Genomic DNA, 19,589 nt, shown 5'->3' with positions numbered 1-19,589 from the left:
TTACAAATTTTAAAAATCCCTCAACTTGGGTATATATTTGCACTCCCCCACTCAAGAAAAAAGTTAAGGGTGCGAATTCACACCCAAGTTAAGGGTTTTTCTATGAGGGTACTCAGTACGTAAGGATATCGATTTTCTGAATGTCAATTATTCAAATCGATAATTATTGGAACAATAGGAATAACAATAATAATTTTTGGCAGTTATCGTAGTTTATGCAATTACCGTATGTAGATAATTTTTTCAATTTTCATATAGGCCAAAAGGTCGTGTCTACCAACACCTACGACCTTTTACTTTGGGTTGGTGAATTTATACTTGAGCCCAAGGAAAGTGAAAAAAAACAAGAAATATTTTTGGCACATACGAACTTGTGACATACGACCTTACGGAATTAGTTTGCATGGGTTTTTATAGTTGAATACATAAGACCTTTTGCTCTTCATTAAACTCGTATTCAATTTTAACGTCTCTAACTATATTTACATGTTTTAATCCTAGATACCAAAATGGCGCCTGCTACCTTATTATGTGCATAAACGACATCTTTGCACAGAGAACTGCATGATTCACTTCAACTTCTTGCCCGCAGGTCAGATCTGAGTAATAATTATGAATGCCAATACAGGCCGTGCAGTCGTACGTGCATGAGATCCTGCAATTCATTCAAACTCAAGGCAAAGTGCTTTGTTTGCATACTAGTAATGAAAAGTTAATTATTTCAGGAAAAGCACTAAGCAGTTACAGCCTCTTAGAATATCGATCTCTGCGTGATAAATAACGCGAAATAGAGCTTGTAGCAATAATTAAATGTAGTTTCATTAAAAATGATTTGTACACGCTGCTCGCAAGGCAATCATGTATCAATAATGGCTGCAAACCTGATTGTCAGTGAAATATCCGCTCACGCAAATTGGATAGTTTATGCTGGAATTGCCTAATTATCTGCACGTATTATTAGTCGGCCGTCAAAAAATGACATAAAACAATGTTTCGAAGGTCAATTGAAATTACTGCAGATGAAATTTATGGGGTAAAAAAGTTTTTAATTGCAATATTCCAACAGCGATGCCTTATCGTGAAAATAATCTTTACATAACTTCAGTATTTTACGATGTTTTCGACTGCAAATTCATACGGTTTGGACAAAATCTATGAAATATAGTTATTTTATTATCTAATAGGTACAAAATAATAATCAACTTATGATTACTTACACAAAAACGATAATTGCTCTGGAAAATTTGTTTTGCAAAATAAACTAAAGAAGCATTCGGAAGTGACATGAGATAATGTCCGTAAAAATCTTACAAACGATACACGTTTGGCGTTAAAAAATTTTCGAATAACGTGAATTCTCTGTTCATAATTGGAGTTCGTTGCTTGTAATTTGCAATTCTACAGGTATTTGATAATAAGATAAATATTTATTTTTATTTTCTACCACGGCTGAAATATGTAGTAATATGTGTAATATTGCTTTCTGTTTCCATTAATTTTGGCCAAATGACAACTGCAATGCATATAGTTGAGTCGTCATAGCCAAGTCTGTCTCTTCGGGATACCTATAGGTATGTACGTATTCGTATCTGCAGTCTCACCACCACCGGACATGGATAAATTGATGAAATGAGTCACTAACGTGTAAATGACATATAATTGGCTTATTAACTAACTCACAGTTGAACCACGCCGGATTCACAGTGATAATTTACAAAGCAATATTTAAGTGCTTAAAGTCAACTCGTGCGACGTGTCATCGCTTACATACCTAGAACGAATTGGAATTTCACGGTGCTGTTATGCTCGCAGATTATTATACACCTGGGTGAAAATTTTTTCTGCAAATTTCGCGTAGATGATACTTTGGCAAAAGTGTTCGGGAAATTTGTTCGGAAATAAATCGTACGCGTGAATCATGAATATTCTTGTGGTACTGTATTGAAGAAAACGTCATTTTTTTTAAAATTTTTTTACTGGGCAAAGTGTTCAGCCGAGGTAGCGGTAATGAGTTACTTCTTGTGTACAATCTGGATTCTTGCGAAATGAGCTTTCCGGTACCTCCTTGTAGAACCTCATTTCTTCTAACGGATTGTCTCACTAATTTGACCAGCGTTGTAGTTTCGAAATGTCGGACTTTGACATTTAGAAAAACTCTGAAAATCCAGGAGATTGAGTTTATTTATTCCAGTAAATTTCTAACTTCTTATACGGATATCCAAAAAAATTTCCTGACCCAAGAAAAAGTGTCTATTCAATCAGCCTGTGTAACAGCAGGTAGTAAATTCATTAAAAAATAAATTTTTTCTGGAGAGAATTTTCCACATTACAAACGAATATGCTTCTCAAACCGTTAAATATTTGCTTAAAACTGTATTGAAAACAGTATCGCGTTTGGATTCATTATGCGTTACATTTTTCATCCGCATTACAACAAAAACTTGCAATCAAATCAATCAGAAATTTCATTTCCTTTATGCTGACAACGTGCAATTGTACATTGAGAAAAATATTAGTCAAAAGAAAATTCTAACACTGTTTCGCTGTAGCTAAAACAAAACCCACGAATTTATATCGGATGACGATAACCTTGGACCGTGTTATAAAATACTTGATCATTCCATAAAATTTGATGAATTCTTTCAATTAATTACTGATCACTGTGCTACCGTAATTAAGATTCATGATTTTCCAATCTCCTACTCATTGAAGGTATCAAGTTTCACCAAAATTGCACCCGATTGCTTCAACTGCATCTTCGATATCCCTGTTTCATCACAGATACTTTTATCTCTTAAGTTTTTCGGCCGGACTGTACATTCGATGCGTCCAAAAGCCATCCACGCGTGGTGAGCGGTCGCCTTACCTGAGAACGACAGGCAACCCACGAAGCAGAGATTACGAGAGAGTCTGGAGGGCATCGACGGCAAAAGAGACCGATCGTCAAAAACGGGCGTCGATATTCCAACCGCAGAGAAGATTATACCTCTACATATAACCAAAAGTATCGTCATCCGGGCGTAAACAGTGTTCGATATTTTAGGGGAGCTCATGACACTGGATTCGGGCTACTTTTCTTACCGTCTCATTCATGATGCGATAATGCAGCAATAGAATGATTGCTCGCGGCGGGCAGTGACTAAAGTGGATAAAGCCTTTACAGTGCCACTAGTTTAAATCGAGCGGGGTTCAGGGCTGCGCCTATGAGAGCCTCGCCTCTCTCTTTCCGGACACGGCGTCGCCGCGGCGGAACCGGAAGAAGCGCGGGAGCAAGCGGTGAGAAAACACCCTCCGAAGGCTCTCGCGGCTCGACGGTGCCGCTCGAGGAGCCCGCGCGGGATTTAGGAACGCAATTCAAACGCCGCGCGGGCTTTTTGAAGGGCCAACAAGCCGCCGGCCCTGTCTGACGTCCTCGAGAGGTGGCTTCGGCCACCAGATTGACAGACGCTCTTGTCGCGAACCGACCGACCCCCTTCAGTTATTTAGTCACCACGTACGGTACCTATCGACGCTTTGCCAGGTCGCAGGCTGTCCACCTCGGGAAAGTGTGCTCTGTAACGGAAATCTACCTATCGAGGCCGCCCTTCGTCCTCTATGAGTGAGCTTCTGCTACAGTACTATCCCTTCAAGGCAAGATATTATGATTAGGTGAGTAGCCTCGAGTAGGATGTCGGTCGTCTATTTTTAATCGATTTTCTGAATTTAATTAGGAGATAGAAGGAAAGAAATTTTCGTTAGAAAATAGGGGGAAATACAGATCGAGTTGGTTAATCGAATGAATGATCCTTTTTTTCTCGTGATATCGAACAACGATTTCATCAACGGTTTTCACGAGGCCTCTGATATTAATAAATTAGTGACGATTGCTTCGAAGTGACGGTATCTTAGCAGAATGACGTAATCCTTTTATTGATTTTACTTCCCTCGTATAATCAGAGAAATGTTTTTTTATTTTTTATTCAACTCTCTCTGGCGGATGCAGGTCTTTAACAGGAAATTGCAAGATTTGTAACGTTCTTAAAATATTTTATTGACTCAAAATTGAAACATGTAAACAGAATTTTTTATTCATAATTATGATGGCCCAAAACAAAATCGTGAGAAAATTGGTTTTTCGTATAATGTTTCGATTTTTGCACCTTCGTAACCCTAATAAACAAAATCGATTCCAAGGAAATTTTTCAACGCAATATTAAAAAAATTTTAAATCATGATTAGAATTTAAATATTAAAATATGAATTTATAAATTCTGAATTAAGTCCACCGTTTATGCGATAGATTTGGAATTTTTTTTTTTCAACCTCAAATAGACTATTTCGAAGAATGATAATAAAACCGGATGAAATCGAAAAATTGAATGATGCAATAAAAAAAAATTACCTTTTGCTCGCAGGCGCCATTTTCTATCGAAATGGAGAACTTTTAATTCGTACAGATTTTTCTTGTTACAAATCGAAACCGTTTCATAGGTGGAAATCTCCTTAATGTTTGAACAAAGTGCTTAATATGATTAATTTATGTCCATTTTTTGCACTATGAAATGTGATTAAACGATTTTCTTCGAGTCGATCAACTGTCTCAAGTGTCAAACAGCTGAACGTATAACTCTGTGTGATCACCTTAATAATTTAGCAGTTCCTCTCGCTCAGAACCTTAACTCGTTCCAACCTGTTCATGACTAGTTAAAAGCCCAGTTGATAGTCACGTGAACTACTTGTCACTAAAATATTATCAACTTTGAGGACACCAAGCGATAAAACCATTCTTGGGTCATTTTCTCCGCCTCTCTCTCTCTCTCTCTCTCGCTCCTTTTCTTTCCTCACGATCACCGACTGCCCCGCAGTAATCAAGTAATTCAGGATTTAAATCTAGATGGACAGTTGAAACGTGCGTGTTAGGGCCAGAGTGTCAGGGGCGAATTGGTATTGAAAGTGAAGAGCTTGCGACCGCGTTTGGCCTCGTATAACGCATCATGATAGCCGAGAGAACGCGGAGAAGCTGCACATCACGTTGTAAAAATTCCATAAGTAGCTTCTGAGATTCTGCACGATCTTGTGCAAAAAGTTGCAATTTTCATTCCGTCAAATTTCAGATTTAACATGATTGGTTATATTTGTCGTTAATATTTTGTCAAAAGATGTCGGTGATAAAATTTTTTGGAAAATTAAAAATAATTAATCCATATTCTCAATGTAGAGAACCGTTGTAATATATTCAAGGGAGGAAAATTCTGAGATGTAAGAACTGTGAAACCATTCTTGAATGAAGGTAGAAAAATCCAGCTCATTAAACATCAAATATTTTTAAAACTTTCGCCTAATTCATCTCGAGCTCTTTTTGTCGGCTTTGATATTTGAATGGTCTAAGAAAGACTTAACGTCAACGACCCTAGAAGTAAGCAAAGTTTTTCGAAATCGGCTCCAGTTTTTCATTTTATCAACGTTTCAATATATGCCTTGAAAAGGTGATATTCGGATGAAAAATTCGATTTTTTTTTTGCTTGATATCTAAAGTTTATATATAAAAAAAAAAAAAATTAGTATCAATGCCTTTAGTTATACATAATTTATTTATACAAAAGGAAAAAGAATATAGTAAATATAATGCTTTTCAAAAAATTCTCTTACAAGATTTTTCGTGAACCATGTGTCTTTGTAGAGTCCAACTATCGTTGACTATCCCAACGACCCTAATATCATTCCTACATCACTCTCAAATCCTGGTGAAACCGTTAACATCTATCTACCGTCTTTATTTGCAAAACCTTCGAAATTGTCATCAACCCCCTCCCCCCCCCCGGGCTCACTCCATAAAATATTGCAATAACATAAGAACTAGCGTCAATATAATATAATTATATTATGATTTTATTGGTAAATTTTACGTTTTTAAGCAACAAAATAGATGGAAAAAATCAGGGCGATCGGACATTTATCAATTACGTAAGGACCCCCCTCCCCCCCCCCCCCCCCTCTCCCTCGAACCCTTACGTAATTAATGAATGGTCCCTGATACGAAAAACATTGTTTTTTTTTCTATTTCTTTTCGAGCCGCGTTGCAAAAAGCAGGAAAATCTATTGAATATAAGGTATAATTTTACCTTCTAACTGTCATACGTTGGAGAAACTGGGTAGTGAGAAATTGTGCAACAGTTGCGAACTAACTGTATAGTATGAGTGATACTATACATGCCGGCATATTGGGTGGTACTTTCTACTACGTCGTAACAGTTTGATGGTTGGGTTGTTTTCTGTTCTTTTTTTTTTTGTACATTTCACCTAACACATCATCGATATGTACCTGAGTATGTATGTCTTATGTCTGCTGTGCAAACACGCGACGTGAATCGCGCGCACGAAGACGTTTACTCTGCGGGTAGAGATCGCACTTAGATTTGAAGTCTGGAAGATAAGAGAGACTCACTTGATTCTGAGGGGCTGCGCGGAGGGTTTTCATTAGATGACAACGTGATTATGAGATTTTTTTAAATACCATACAATCGAGGGAGATAATGGCTCGTCAAGAATACGGGTCTCGAACAGTGACTCATCCTTTCGCAAAAATACTGGTAATTTGTCAAGTGCTGCTCCCAGAATCTTAGAAAATTTTTGGGATATGACTGAATTTTTGTGGAGAGGGGTTATTTAGACTCAGGAACGGAAATCTGAAGTTATTTTTGGAAAATAGAAAAATTTGAGGTTTTTTTCACTGACCTGAAAAACTGCTATCGGTAGGTTAAAAATGACTTAATCATCGCGTAGAGCGGAAAATTCTACATCGAATTGTGTATTAATAAAAAATTAAAGGAAACAAAATTATTTCGTCAGACTCAGTCGATAAGTAGAAGTTCTGTTCAATTTGTTGATCTGACTTCGTTTCCGATCTATGAGGACATAATTCGATGCAGAATTTTCCGCTCCGCACGTTGTTCAAGTAATTTTTCATCTTTCGATAGCAGTTTTCGAGGAAAACTTGGGAAACGTCAAATTTTTCTGTTTTCTGAAAATTACTTTAGATTTGAGTTCCTCAGGGTCGGAACTCCATCTGCACAAAAATACAGCCATTTCTCAAATACTTTTAATTCAGACCTATTTTGACTGGAGTAAACTCACGCCCGGTTTACTACGTGGCATACGAGTGATGAAAATTCGTTCTTAATATAGATAGCTTCTCACATGTAACACGTGTTAATTAGCTTGAACGCGAGTAACGTTAGCGAGCGTAAATTTGTCCGATTTGATTTTATTGACGATATTTCAAGTCCAAAAGTTTCAACTGTTCTGTCAAATGAATTTTCGTAAGGGGTTTATCTCCTTTTTTTATCAGGAACATTGGTTGACCAAAAATCGGTATTTTTTTTAGGATTTTATTACAAGATAGTCGGACGTTGAGTATTTAGGAATTTATTTTATCTGTGAGCTACGAAGATCTCTTGAAGATAACAAAAATAGAAAATAATGAAATTGTAAAGAAAAGCTTAGATATCAATGCATCATTTTAAATCGGCAAAAAAAAAATTTAAACAGAGAAGATTCGTTAAATTTCAGTCTCCCACGACTCACTTTATTTAGAAAACTATTTTTTAGAAATGAATTAAAATACTTTTTTCGATATTAATATAATAACGATTACGATCGACGAATGGCAATATCGAATTGACTACTGAAAAAAGAAATATGCTTCAGCGATTTTGTAGAAAACAGTCGTCTGAATGAAATAAGCCGTCGCGGCGTCGTATAGAAGTGAAATCGAACGAATCCATCAGATTTTTAACCATTTCAAAGCGATTTGAAATGGAGAATTGATATCTAAGCTTTTGTATGATACAACTTTAGCCTTTCTTTATTTTTAAACGAATCCAATTCATGGTTTACTCATATAATAACTTCACAAATATTAAATGTACGACTATTTCGGAATAAATATGTTACAAAAATACCGATTTTTCAGCTAATCTAACTCTAAGCTAAAAATTATTAGTCACCGTTTTAACAGATGATTATCCAAGTCAAAATCGGTCAAGATCCTGAAATATATACTCCACAAAATTGATCTTAATCTCGATTCTCAAAGACAAATCAAAAGATCAAAAATTATGTGATCCTAAAAAATTCTTCTCGTCGAGAGGAACGAAAGTCTTTGAGATAAAAATCGACGCGGAAATTCGTCTGTCTTGCAGATGAAAATGTAACAATAAATGTAACGGCATGATCTGGCCAACCAATAGATTTCAATTATCTTACGCATGCACATTCGGTCACTCAGCTGCTAACTTTCATCATTTTCTCTCGTCAGGCTCAATCGCTCGACTGATTGTTACTGATTGTTGTGCAGACTTATTTTATCGATACAGGGATTTGAGCAGTTGATTATACAGATCGGACGAAGGGAAATTTTTGTACCACATTTTCTTTCTCTCTTTCGCACTTTTTGCCAGTTTCGCGAACTCTTTTTACGCCACATTTTTTCTTCATACATTCTCATCCTAAAAAGTGAAGCGTCATTCTTTGCTTCAGCAAATACGATAAGCGCTATCTGCAGCTTTACACATTCAAGGCATATTGATTATGTTGTCATTTATTATTGTTTGAATAAAATGTCGATCGGGGTGGTAAATGACTCAAGTACCTATAGACTACAACTATACGTGATAAATATTATCAAACTCTGTATTTGTCGACGGTGATTAGAAGTCGCTGGTGCTAAGGGGTCAAATCAAAGAAATGTTTTCTTATTATCGTAATCAATGTGTATTTCTAGATCGTTACAGAAAATACCTCGAGGTATGTATGCGTCTGCTGTGTAGGCCGTTGAACGTTGTTCGATTGAAAGAATTATTTATACCTGGTTAAAATTTAGGTGCGCAGGTGTATTTTAAGTAACTCCTTACCAAACTGAGTAAATATTTCAATTTATACGACACAAGAAAAGAGGTAAAAATTGCGATGTTCTTCTCAAAAAATTACTCATTCAATAAAACATTTGGAATGAGAATTTTCAGTATAAATTAATTGAATGTCAAACGTGTCTGGACGTTTTTTTTTTGTGTTTTCATTTTTGTAAATTTCAAAACGATATACGAATTTCCAGCCACGTGAAATTTGATCTACCAAAAGCGAAAGCGAAAAACGTACTCATTCTAGACCCTTCGAACTATAATGAATGGTAGAATTTGCGAATTTTTGAAGAGTGAGAGAGAGAGAAAGAGAAGAGAATTGTATATACGAAATACGCATTGCGTGTCAAAAATGTGTACATGGTTTTCTATATGTATACATATGTGTTTGACGGGGAGTCGCGAAGAGTAGCTACAAGCTGGTATAATCATGCTCACCGAGGTTGGGCTGTTCTGCAATTATCAGGGAAACTTAAGCTGTTAACGATGGTATTTAGCAAGTCTGTTTTCTATAAATAGCATTAGTAACCACTCATCTTCACACATGTATGTACCTACGTAGATGCAACGCAGTGAGAGCTTACAGCCCACAGTTTTCAATTCTATCGAGATATAGCTCTCACAGCTGTCTGTTGCCCGATGGAAAAATACGCAACTTAAGTTAACTTAACTTAACTTAACTTATTCTGGTCTAGAGGCTTGATTTTGAGGTGATTTTACGGACGCAATAGAACAAAAGCAACAAACATTTTTACCATACATTTTTTTTATCAGTTTTTATTGACATATTAAAAGTCTAAAAATGTATTTAAACAAGAACAATAAATAATTCAAATTCGTACAGACCAGCGAAGTGGGGACTCGAAAAAAGGCGTCTTCTGGTTAACGTGATTCCAACCCTCCTGGTGATCCAAAACATAAATTTTTGGTGAATTCTTCAAAAAGAATAATGTAGAATCAATCAGACGCAGGCGATTTGGAAAAATGCAGTTTTCTCGCAAAACGGCGTCCATGCAAAAAAGAGGTCACTTTTTTGCCTCATTTTTTCAACTTTAGGAATTTTTTGAAAATGGTACAAAAAAAAAAAAAAATTTCAAAAATTCATACGTCAGTCCAATTTTGGTAGTATTAAAAAGGTCTTTGCAAAATTTCATGTAAATCGGTCCATTAGAACTTGAGATATCAATTCAACCGTATCGAAAAAAGTAGTTTCGAGAAAAACGTGTTTAAAGTTTGGAATCGAGTTTCGCGCGGTCTAAGTCATTTAACGGTGTGTTATAATTACATTTTCTCAATTCAAAATCAGAGTTTTCATAACGTGAGCTCCCCCAGGTAGTAAAAAAAAAAAAATCGATTTTCTCAAATTTCTAAATCAGAATACTCCCTTAATTTTACATAATATTTGCGAGACCTTTGATGAAAGGTTTCAAGCCCGGATAAACATTGTTATGAATAATATGTGGAATTGGTGAAGACACAATACATGAAAAATGTTCAAATTTCTACGTCACACATTCCGCAGATGTCGATATCTATTTAAAGAATCGAACAGGTGTTCGAGGATGATTAAAATTATACACTTTTGATGATAAAATTTAAAATAGCTATTGAATAGTCGTACAATTAATGTCTGGAATTCTTATAACCAGAAATTGAGAAAATGAAAGATAAAAGATGTGTCAAGCTTCACACATTAGAATGTACAACGCTTTTTAGATATACAGGGTCGTTGTACAATAAATCGTCTAATTTTATGATCGATAATTTATTATTAACTGTTAAATGAAGTGTTTAAAATGAGGAAATCAGCTGGCATGCTTTGCAAGACTGAAAATATAACTTGACTCCCAAATTTTGTCAGAATCTATTTTACAAAGCGTTATAGAAACTCACCCCTTACTAAATGTGTTTATTGAACGAGACTTGTTGTATTTATTGACATATCGCAGCATTGATTAGAGATCGCCTTTATCGTGGAAAATATTGAACATTTTTTATTTATGTTCAAATTTTTACAGGTACGATATTTCAAGAAACATTGAAAAGAATTTTCAAATTTTACATCTAATGACTAAATATTTTTTAATGTTTATTTACTGCACCATTCGTGTGAGGCTATTTAGAAAAGTTAAAGTTCAAAAAAGTCTTCCGACGTTTATCCGAAAGCCATTGAAATCGTATGAAATTTCGTGAAATCATAACACAGTCCAAAGGGTTCCCAAAATTTTTTGAAATTCTCGAAATGTTACGAGATCGCGAACCCAATTAAATTGCACGAATACAAAAAGAATGATAAATATTATCAAACACATAAAATAGAATCTTCAAGGTTTCAAAATTAGAAAAATAGCAGTTTCTAAAAAAATTGATGATGTTTGAGTGGAAAAATATTTCAAAAAGCGCCATTTAAATTCTAGCGATAAAGTCACTCAGGCACGTAGCGATCTGACGAGTAATTCTACTGATAAAATTCTATCGTAGACCGAGTGAAAAATTTCAATACGTACACAAAATTGATTTCTGTTTCGTGTAACTGTCAAAGACATCTATTTTCCTCCTAATGTAATCACGTCACCACAAACGATAATGACATTATTAAAGTTGATCACGAGTCGTCCTCACGTTTCTCATATCAGTCTTTGGGTCCCAACCACATTTTTAACCCCATTCACAGCATTACATAATCAAGAATAACCATCAACAAAATGGGTATCTTGAAATCACAATTCACAAATCCATCGCAACAGCGATCATCGGGTTCAAAATTTCTAGGTCAACGCATTAATGGTAGCCCTAGATTTGTCGACTTGAAATTATTCATGTAAAATTTTTCACAACCTCTTAAACATATATATATTAAGGTGGCGCAAAAAAAACCGACTGTTTTTTTTTTTTTTTTTTTTGAGTCTCGTGTGACAAAATGTTACTTTTTGATGCTTTAAGAGCCCACTCCAAAGGACAGCTCAAAATAAAAATTTTAAGAGATCGCTCCAAATTTTAAAAAATGTCAAAAAATCAAATTAAAAAAATTGTATTTTCAGTATTCTGTTTGATTTTTAACTCATGTCGTGGTGTATTGTTATCGATTCTTTCTTACGAAATTAAAGAAAAAAAATGTACGAAATTTTAGTATTAATATTAAAAGGTCGCTCGAAAAGATCTAAAGAAATGCACCAAAAAATTTGAAAAAAATTACGAGTGACCTTTCAAAATTCAAATTTTGAACTGAAACTTTCGGAAACTTATTTTTTTTTTTTTTTGTCTATAAAATTATACCGTAACGAGAAAAAAAAAATTAGAAAAGAAAATCGATTTTTGACGATTTCTGACGTTTTGAAAAATGTGGAGCGACCTCTTAAATTTTTTTTTTTTCGAACTGTCCTTTGGAGTGGGCTCTTAAAACATCAAAAACTAACATTTTGTCACACGTGACTCAAAAAAAAAAAAATAAATAATCGGTTTTTTTGCGTCACCCTAATATATATGTATATATATGTAGCTGGTATCGCTTGTCTCAATGTATTTTGAAAGGAAGAAAAAAAAAGCAAAAAAAAAAAAAAAAAAAAACCTGCAAGAATCCAACGATAACGATATTTTCGTACAACGATTCAGAAAAATCTTAACACAAGAACAAGTAAATAAAAAATTGAAAACAATTAACTCCACAGGCGACAAATTATCGCGAGATTGTTTAAATTAAGAAAGAGTCACACACGTATTACTTATATACCTACATATGATACGCATGGGTGATTGTGCGAAAGGATTATTACGAAATCTTATTCGGCGTATACATATACGTCTGCCTAATTTAGTTCAGCCAGCAGTCTGTATCCAAGGCCATAAAGTACGCCGAAAATTGTACAAACATAACTGGTATTAATTGGCTAACTACTCTTTACAACGTATCACTCTCCAGCATTAGCCGCAGTTACACGAAAAATTTTATGTATAAGCCATAGAATGAATAGCTGGGAACAGCAGAGAATGCGAAGTTAGGCGCACTTGCCTTTCGAGTGTATCGCTGCGGCGCACGTTATCGGAGCTCGCTATCTGCAAATGCACGAGTAAACAATAACGGTTTATTGGTAAGATTCTACTGTTTACCCTATTGTACGATTTTTTTTTTCTTTTTTTTTTTTACCTCTTTTCTTTTTTTTTTTACACCTCTCTTCTCTCTCTCTCTTCCTCTTACTGATGGACCGATTTATGGAATAAACGCGCGTAAGCGACCTTATCATTATCAGCACATAATTTTCGGCTCGTCACTGTCACGTCTTCGTTCCAAAAACGTACATCGAAATAGATTGAGGACGCTTGGAGGAACAAGGATGTGTTTTTGAAGGACAGAAAACTTGGTTCGGCTTCGTGTCGATCGGTGATTGATGATGCAAGTTTTCGTTTCAGTGTGAAAGCACCTGTTTAAGAAATAATTATCGCAGCGTTTTTCAAATGAATGTATATATATATTTTTTTTTTTTTTTCTTTGAATAGAAAATTACGACAGAATGGTGGTCAAAATTTTTAATTTTCAAAGTGAATATATTTTTGAATTGTACAAGAATCATTCTTCAATTTTTTGTGTAAAAATTTGGAAAAATTGGATGATAAATCAAGGAAAACATTTTTCAAAAAATTTCGTGAATGTTTCGGAACTTTCATTAACTTAATGACTTATGAAAACTTGAATGTTGGACGTTTTTTAATCTGCGAAGAGAAAATTTTTTGAAGATATCTCGGTCTTGGAGAAAGAATTAGAAATATTTGAAAAAACAAGCGCTTTTAATAGAATGTGAGAAAAAGCATAAAAATTTCTTTCATTGTCAAGAGGAGAAGAGAGAGAGATTTTTTCGAATCGTCCAAGAAAAAAGAACAAAATTGAAAACAGAATCTATAAATCAAGAAGCTTCTGTGCTTCCTGGAATATCAGGAAATATCCGATTACTCTTATTGCCACTGTAGTCTTACTAGAAGCGACGCACAAATACTTACATCAATTATACACACACACACACACACACACACACACACGTAAAAGTATTTCATTACTTGATTGCTCCTCATCATCCTGTGACGTCAAGCCTGTCAATGACTCACTCAATTTTGCCGGCTCGCTATGCGTGTCCGAGATTCGCAATTCCTACTTTTTTCTCCTACGTAAAATACAAAATGTGCGAAATGCAAAGTCTTATACGCAAAGAGTGCCTAACAGCTGTGACAACTTCTTGAAACAACAAACTCTACTCTGGAAATTGTTACGCCAATTCTCGCCCCGAATAGAAATTAGTTTAGCATTAGTTTTCGGAAAATTGAGACAATTTGTGAAATTTTCTACAAAGTATGGTTTTTGTAAAAAATTTTAAGTATGCATGGTTTCTAATTAAAAAACTTGTAGATTTTCATGAAAATTTCTAGTTTTTCAGCTAAAAAATCTACGAGATTTTATGATTTTTAACGATAATTAAGAATTCTTTACGAAAAACTATGTATATTTACATTTTTTTTTATGAATCAATACGAAACGTTCCGAATTCTGTAAAAATTCGTAATAGTAGAAATTTTCACTGGGGTACGTCACTCCTACTAAGCCCCTAACAGTAAATCCTTTTACAGCCCTGTTTAAAAACGAATATTTGTAAAAAGAAACTCGGATAACCGTTTTTATCTTCCACCGTGTGTGAGTGAAACCAATATTCAACTGACAACGTAATTCATTTGAAAATCTGATAACATTACAAGTGTTCTTATGTGAATGTCGAATCACTAGATACAAGAACGTGAATATAAACTAAGCAAAGTAACTTGGCCAAAAAAGATTACATTATAGAGATTATTATTCTATAAAAAAATTAATTACTAGTCTAATAATCTACGAAATTGACTTTGCTTGAAAAATCAGGTTAGAAAAAAATGTCCCAGCAGGGTCTACCAAAATTTTTGGGTCGATTGAACCATTTTTTAATATATTACTAGGCGAAAAAAAAGTTGGAAGTACAAATTAAATGTTGATATGGCAATTCAAACGTCATATTTACTAACAGAAATGGAATAAATAATTCAAACATCGAGTGGAAATCCGGTGGGGGTTGCAAAAACCACAATCATGCGATGTTTAAGTTGTTTTTTGTACTCTAACATACACGCCTACAATAATAGTTTTTACAGTCGAATATAATATGTAAGGCGCAATAATATCTACTTAAAGAGATTGGCTTGAAAAACAAGGCGTTAACGAGTCGTTCTTTCGTCGAGGGACTTTGCGTGCGATTGTCGGAGCTGGCTAGCTAGGTTAATTGATGTATAATTACGCAAGTCCATTAATTGTTGAGACGGTAAACGTTTTAATTAATTTCACCCTTTTCTTTACCATCTTGTATTGTAAATATGAATTGAGCACGTTTTCATTCATGTATCGGTCAATTTTTGCGACGGACTAAAAATTTAAAAGTTGATATAGCAGACGACTTGGAGGTAGTCAAAGTCGTATTAGTATTACGATTTTCGATGAATTCTTTTCTTTGCGCAAATATTTTCATTCAAGTTTATGCACAATCAGAACCGTTTTCCCAGTCGAGTGAAGTTTGAGACACAATTGCAGAGATCCAAAGAAGTTCAAAAGCAATAAAATGTAAGAGACTGTAACGATCTGCGTCAATTCAAGTACAAGTTTTGACAGAAAGTGGTCAAAAAATGTCAAAAACACCGATCCGGACAATTAGACATTTTTTTTTTAATTCTTATTGCCAGTTTTACAGAAAATGACACCAAAAAAAAATTGGAAATCTGGAAAATCGATGTTGAAGAAGTGCCTGCACAAGTTTGCGGACTCTGCGAAAATATTCAATTTTTTAACGCAACACGGATTCAGAAATACTACACATAAAATTGACTCACGCTCGTAAAAAATCGAAACATATAACACAACGTCACATAAATTATGAAACTTTATTTATTTCTTTTTCTTCTTATTCTTCTCTCCTGTACGCAAAAAACGTTTTTTCGATTAACTCTTGAATTGAGATGCTGTTGAATTTATCTAAATGACGCCACTTCCTAACTAATGAATGAAAAAATTGTTACAATAGATAAAGTTTACTTTTGTAGAAACCAGAACGATATTTCTGATTTTAACAAAGTTCACCTATTTTTCAAACATTTATTGTAAATAACAATTAAACAATCTATTCAAATCGCTCCTATTCAAAAATAAGGTAATTAATAATAAACTACAAACGTAAAAGAATTCATAAACAAAGTTCAAAATTTAATGTTTTTTCTAATTCGTCTATGTTTGTCTGGACTTTCTCGTATCGAGCCTGAAACGTAATCTGCCATCATGCTCTCATTATATTGCACCTGATAACGTCGTTCAAAGTCCGTCATCATCTCGGTGAAAACATTTTTATTGTTCTTCTGAATAGGCACCCACATTATAGCTACCAACCAAAAAATTAAGGACTTATTTATAAAAGAAAATAAACAAAAGCAAACGTTATAAGTAATGAATAAAGATTCTGGTTATTATTCGATGTTTAGACTCAAATTTTATTTATTTAAATATAAACTCAATAAAAAATGTTTCCATCATATAGTATCGTTTTTGAAATTCTAAGAAAAATAAAAGAAAATCCATGCTTCATTCCTGTTTCGAATGTCTGTAAAAACACGTCATAACATTTCGAGTACATTAGTCTGCTGAAATTCCGAATTATCATCGGTTTTAATTAATCAGAATACATATATTTTGTAATACAATATATACGGTTCATCTGACCAGCAATATCAAAGATACTTGGGACCAGAAAACGTGTTTCGCACATAATAAGGCGTCGCGTGTTCCCGTTCGATTTTCCTAATTAGTACTTGTATCAACGTCATACTTCTTTATTTATCGCTGAAGTAAGAGGGGGGATAGAGGAATCGAGAATGGGAATTTTTTTCTCGTCATCATATTTTTCCTCCCAACAGGCGGAATAACTCCGGCGAAGTCAATTCTGCAGTCTCGTTCGATCTATATTTAGTGGAGAAACATGTATATAGCTTGGTTGGCGGGAAGAACGAGATGGAGAATGAGATGAAGCTTCAGAGTGAGACGGGCGATGCAGAGCAGAGACTCTCGTGCGAAATGGGAAATGTATTTAGAAAGAGAAAGAGCGACTGTGCGTGGTCAATAATTGGCACAGTTTTCTTCCACGATATTCCGCGGCTTCTACGTGCTCAGCCGTCATCCTCCAGTTCCTCGGAAGCCAGTCGGCTGGTCCAAATCTCGGAACCGGTGACGAGAGGAGAGGATCACGTAATCATGCCAGGCGCAAAAGCAGCCGCCAACGACGCGCGGCCATTTTAGAATTCTGTACTCGGGAGCGAGATGATCGCGTCGATTCCACATTTCCCAAATAGCGTGGAAAACAAGCGGTCCGCAATAAGCGCAGGCATTCTGCATTCCTACGCCCCTCGGATTATTCACAACAAGTTTGTCCGGTTCGCTTACTATACGAGTTCGAGCACCGCAGCGCAGCGGCCGCCGCCGCACAGCAAGCTGCGCAATCGATCCGAACTGCAACTCGCGTTGGCGCACGCCGACGATTTGCGCAGCTGCACGCGCGAGTAACTGCAACTGCAGCTTCGACTTTCGCTCGCTCGAGTATCGCAGCTGCGCGAGTGTGCGAGGCAAGTTCTTCGGCGCTCAGCGATGTGTGCGCGCAAATGGCGCTCCTCTTATCGCGATAACGGAGTTTGATTTCTCGCTAAAATTTCGCGACTTTCGTGGAGAGGACGGCGATACGTCGTCTTCGGCAATCAAACTCCCGTCCATATCTTGGCAGTGATTTGTGGCACCCCTTAAACCCGGATTGCGATACTGGCGACAAAACGCATACCGAGACGAAGATGAAGAACAACGCTGACGTTCGCTGGTCGCAGCTATTCGCGGTGGTGGGGGCGCATCGACATTCAGCGCGCCGCCTCCCTGTATATAAAGCTTTGATCATTCTCTCAGACTTTGGTTGTTCCCCTACGGGCAACTTTCCCGAGACTTGGCAAACACCGGAACCACTGTAAGTGTCTTTTTCACCACTGTATCTAAAAACGAAAAAAATTCATTCCAAACTTCGCTTTTTCACATTATTGCACAAACTTCATCCTCTTCTTCTTTATATTTCGTTTATATTAATGTTTATTCTCTTCTATTAGTATTACCATAATCGTTATTATTTTTCCGTTTTTAACATTCACCATAAAGAACATATCTATAATCTCGTCCTCTTCTGTCTTTATGATTGTTTTATTTTGCTTTTCTTGAGTTTTCTTGGCAGCCGTAAAATTTTCCGTTATTTATTTCGAACATTTTCGTTTACAATCTTGAACTTGCAGCGCAGCCTTCCGAGGGCGGAGCCGGCGCGAGTGATAGCCGGGCTGCCAGTCTTTGTTTACGCGAGCGCATGTAATAACCGCCGATTGTAGAAGTTCATTCGAGGCATACTCGGGGTCTCGCACTGACATGGGCAATCAAACCTTGGCATGATTTTATTTTACTGACAATTTGCGGTGATCTTTCCCGCTTGTTAAATCCTTGATCAATTTTCCTTTATCACAAAACTTGTACGATTGCATCCGTATGTGTCGAGATAAAATAGAACACAGGCACTGAGCAACTTTAATAACGCTCGAATTCATCAGATGTCACCAAATTGACCTTACAATTATTTTTAAAACTCGGAGAGAGGAGAAGTGTGCGCTTTATCCGCACCGCGTTAAAACCACAGAAACAGCAAATCGTATCCTCGGTTGAGAAGCAACAGAAAAGATTCAAAGTTGAAATAGGCAAATTTCGTGACATCAGCGTTGAAACGGGGATTGAGCCGAATCCAACGATACCCAACAAAGCACTATTCCGGTGCCTAAATACCGAAATATTGCGTATCAATGTGAAAGAGCGCAGCCAGCGCAGCGTTCGACTCGTGCATGGTGGTCCGCAGAACGGGCGTACTGCGGTAATCAAGTGGCTCAAATAGGCGTTGTGGCATATCGTTGGATTCGTCACGAGCTCCGCTACAAACTGATGCTGAAATAAAAAATCAACGAATCATTTGAGAATAAAGCTTACGCATTGGTTTAGAAAACAGTCTAAATAGTATCGGCAAAAATGAAATGAAATTTCGGAACAAACGGAAAATTCCAAAAATCGTGTGTACAAACTGGGCTGCTATCTAAATGCCTCATTTACGACTCGTTGTGCAGGATGTTGGCTGGCGTTGATTAATCGCGTGTATTGTTTATAGCGCGTAAATATAAGCCTGACAAATTTGTGGTCTCGCTGCAAGCTCGGAAGCCAACCGTGTAAATATGAATATCCTTCTGTCTGGAATCGGTAGTGTGGGTATAAAGTGATTACGTGTGTAACGGAGGCACCGCGGAGTGATAACGTCTTAGAACAACGTTCATACATGATTATTTCCCGACTAAATTATATCCAACGACTCGCAGCGTCACTTTCTGCGGATGCAGGTTCACAGAAATTGAGTGTCAATGAAGCAATAAATTATTCCAAGTAATATATGCGAAACGCGATTGACCATCGGTTAATACTGTTATCCGATAGGCTGTTTGACTCTTACAAGTGTATGAATTATTTACGCATGACATTACTGCACCAGCAAATGTTATTTTGTAAAATATATATATACTTTCACA

The 19,589-nt window shown here is 36.0% G+C and overlaps 1 protein-coding gene across 2 annotated transcripts in view; it reads left to right on the top strand.

Moving 5' to 3' along the window:
- Positions 1 to 3,454: 3,454 nt before the first annotated feature.
- Positions 3,455 to 19,589, top strand: part of LOC124411921 (synaptic vesicle glycoprotein 2B) — a 49,022-nt gene continuing 32,887 nt past the window's right edge. The window contains exon 1 of one of the 2 annotated variants that reach the window (XM_046891463.1): positions 3,455 to 3,648. The gene's annotated coding sequence lies outside the window, so the exon portion shown is untranslated. Of the gene's footprint in view, positions 3,649 to 17,566; positions 17,954 to 19,589 lie in introns of those variants that run through there. The other variant, XM_046891462.1, reaches the window with a different exon arrangement.

The sequence above is a fragment of the Diprion similis genome, chromosome 10, assembly GCF_021155765.1.
Source record: "Diprion similis isolate iyDipSimi1 chromosome 10, iyDipSimi1.1, whole genome shotgun sequence".
Classification (NCBI taxonomy): domain Eukaryota; kingdom Metazoa; phylum Arthropoda; class Insecta; order Hymenoptera; family Diprionidae; genus Diprion; species Diprion similis.
The sequence above is the reverse complement of the archived record's forward strand: the minus strand, read 5'-3'. Positions and strand labels throughout refer to the sequence as shown.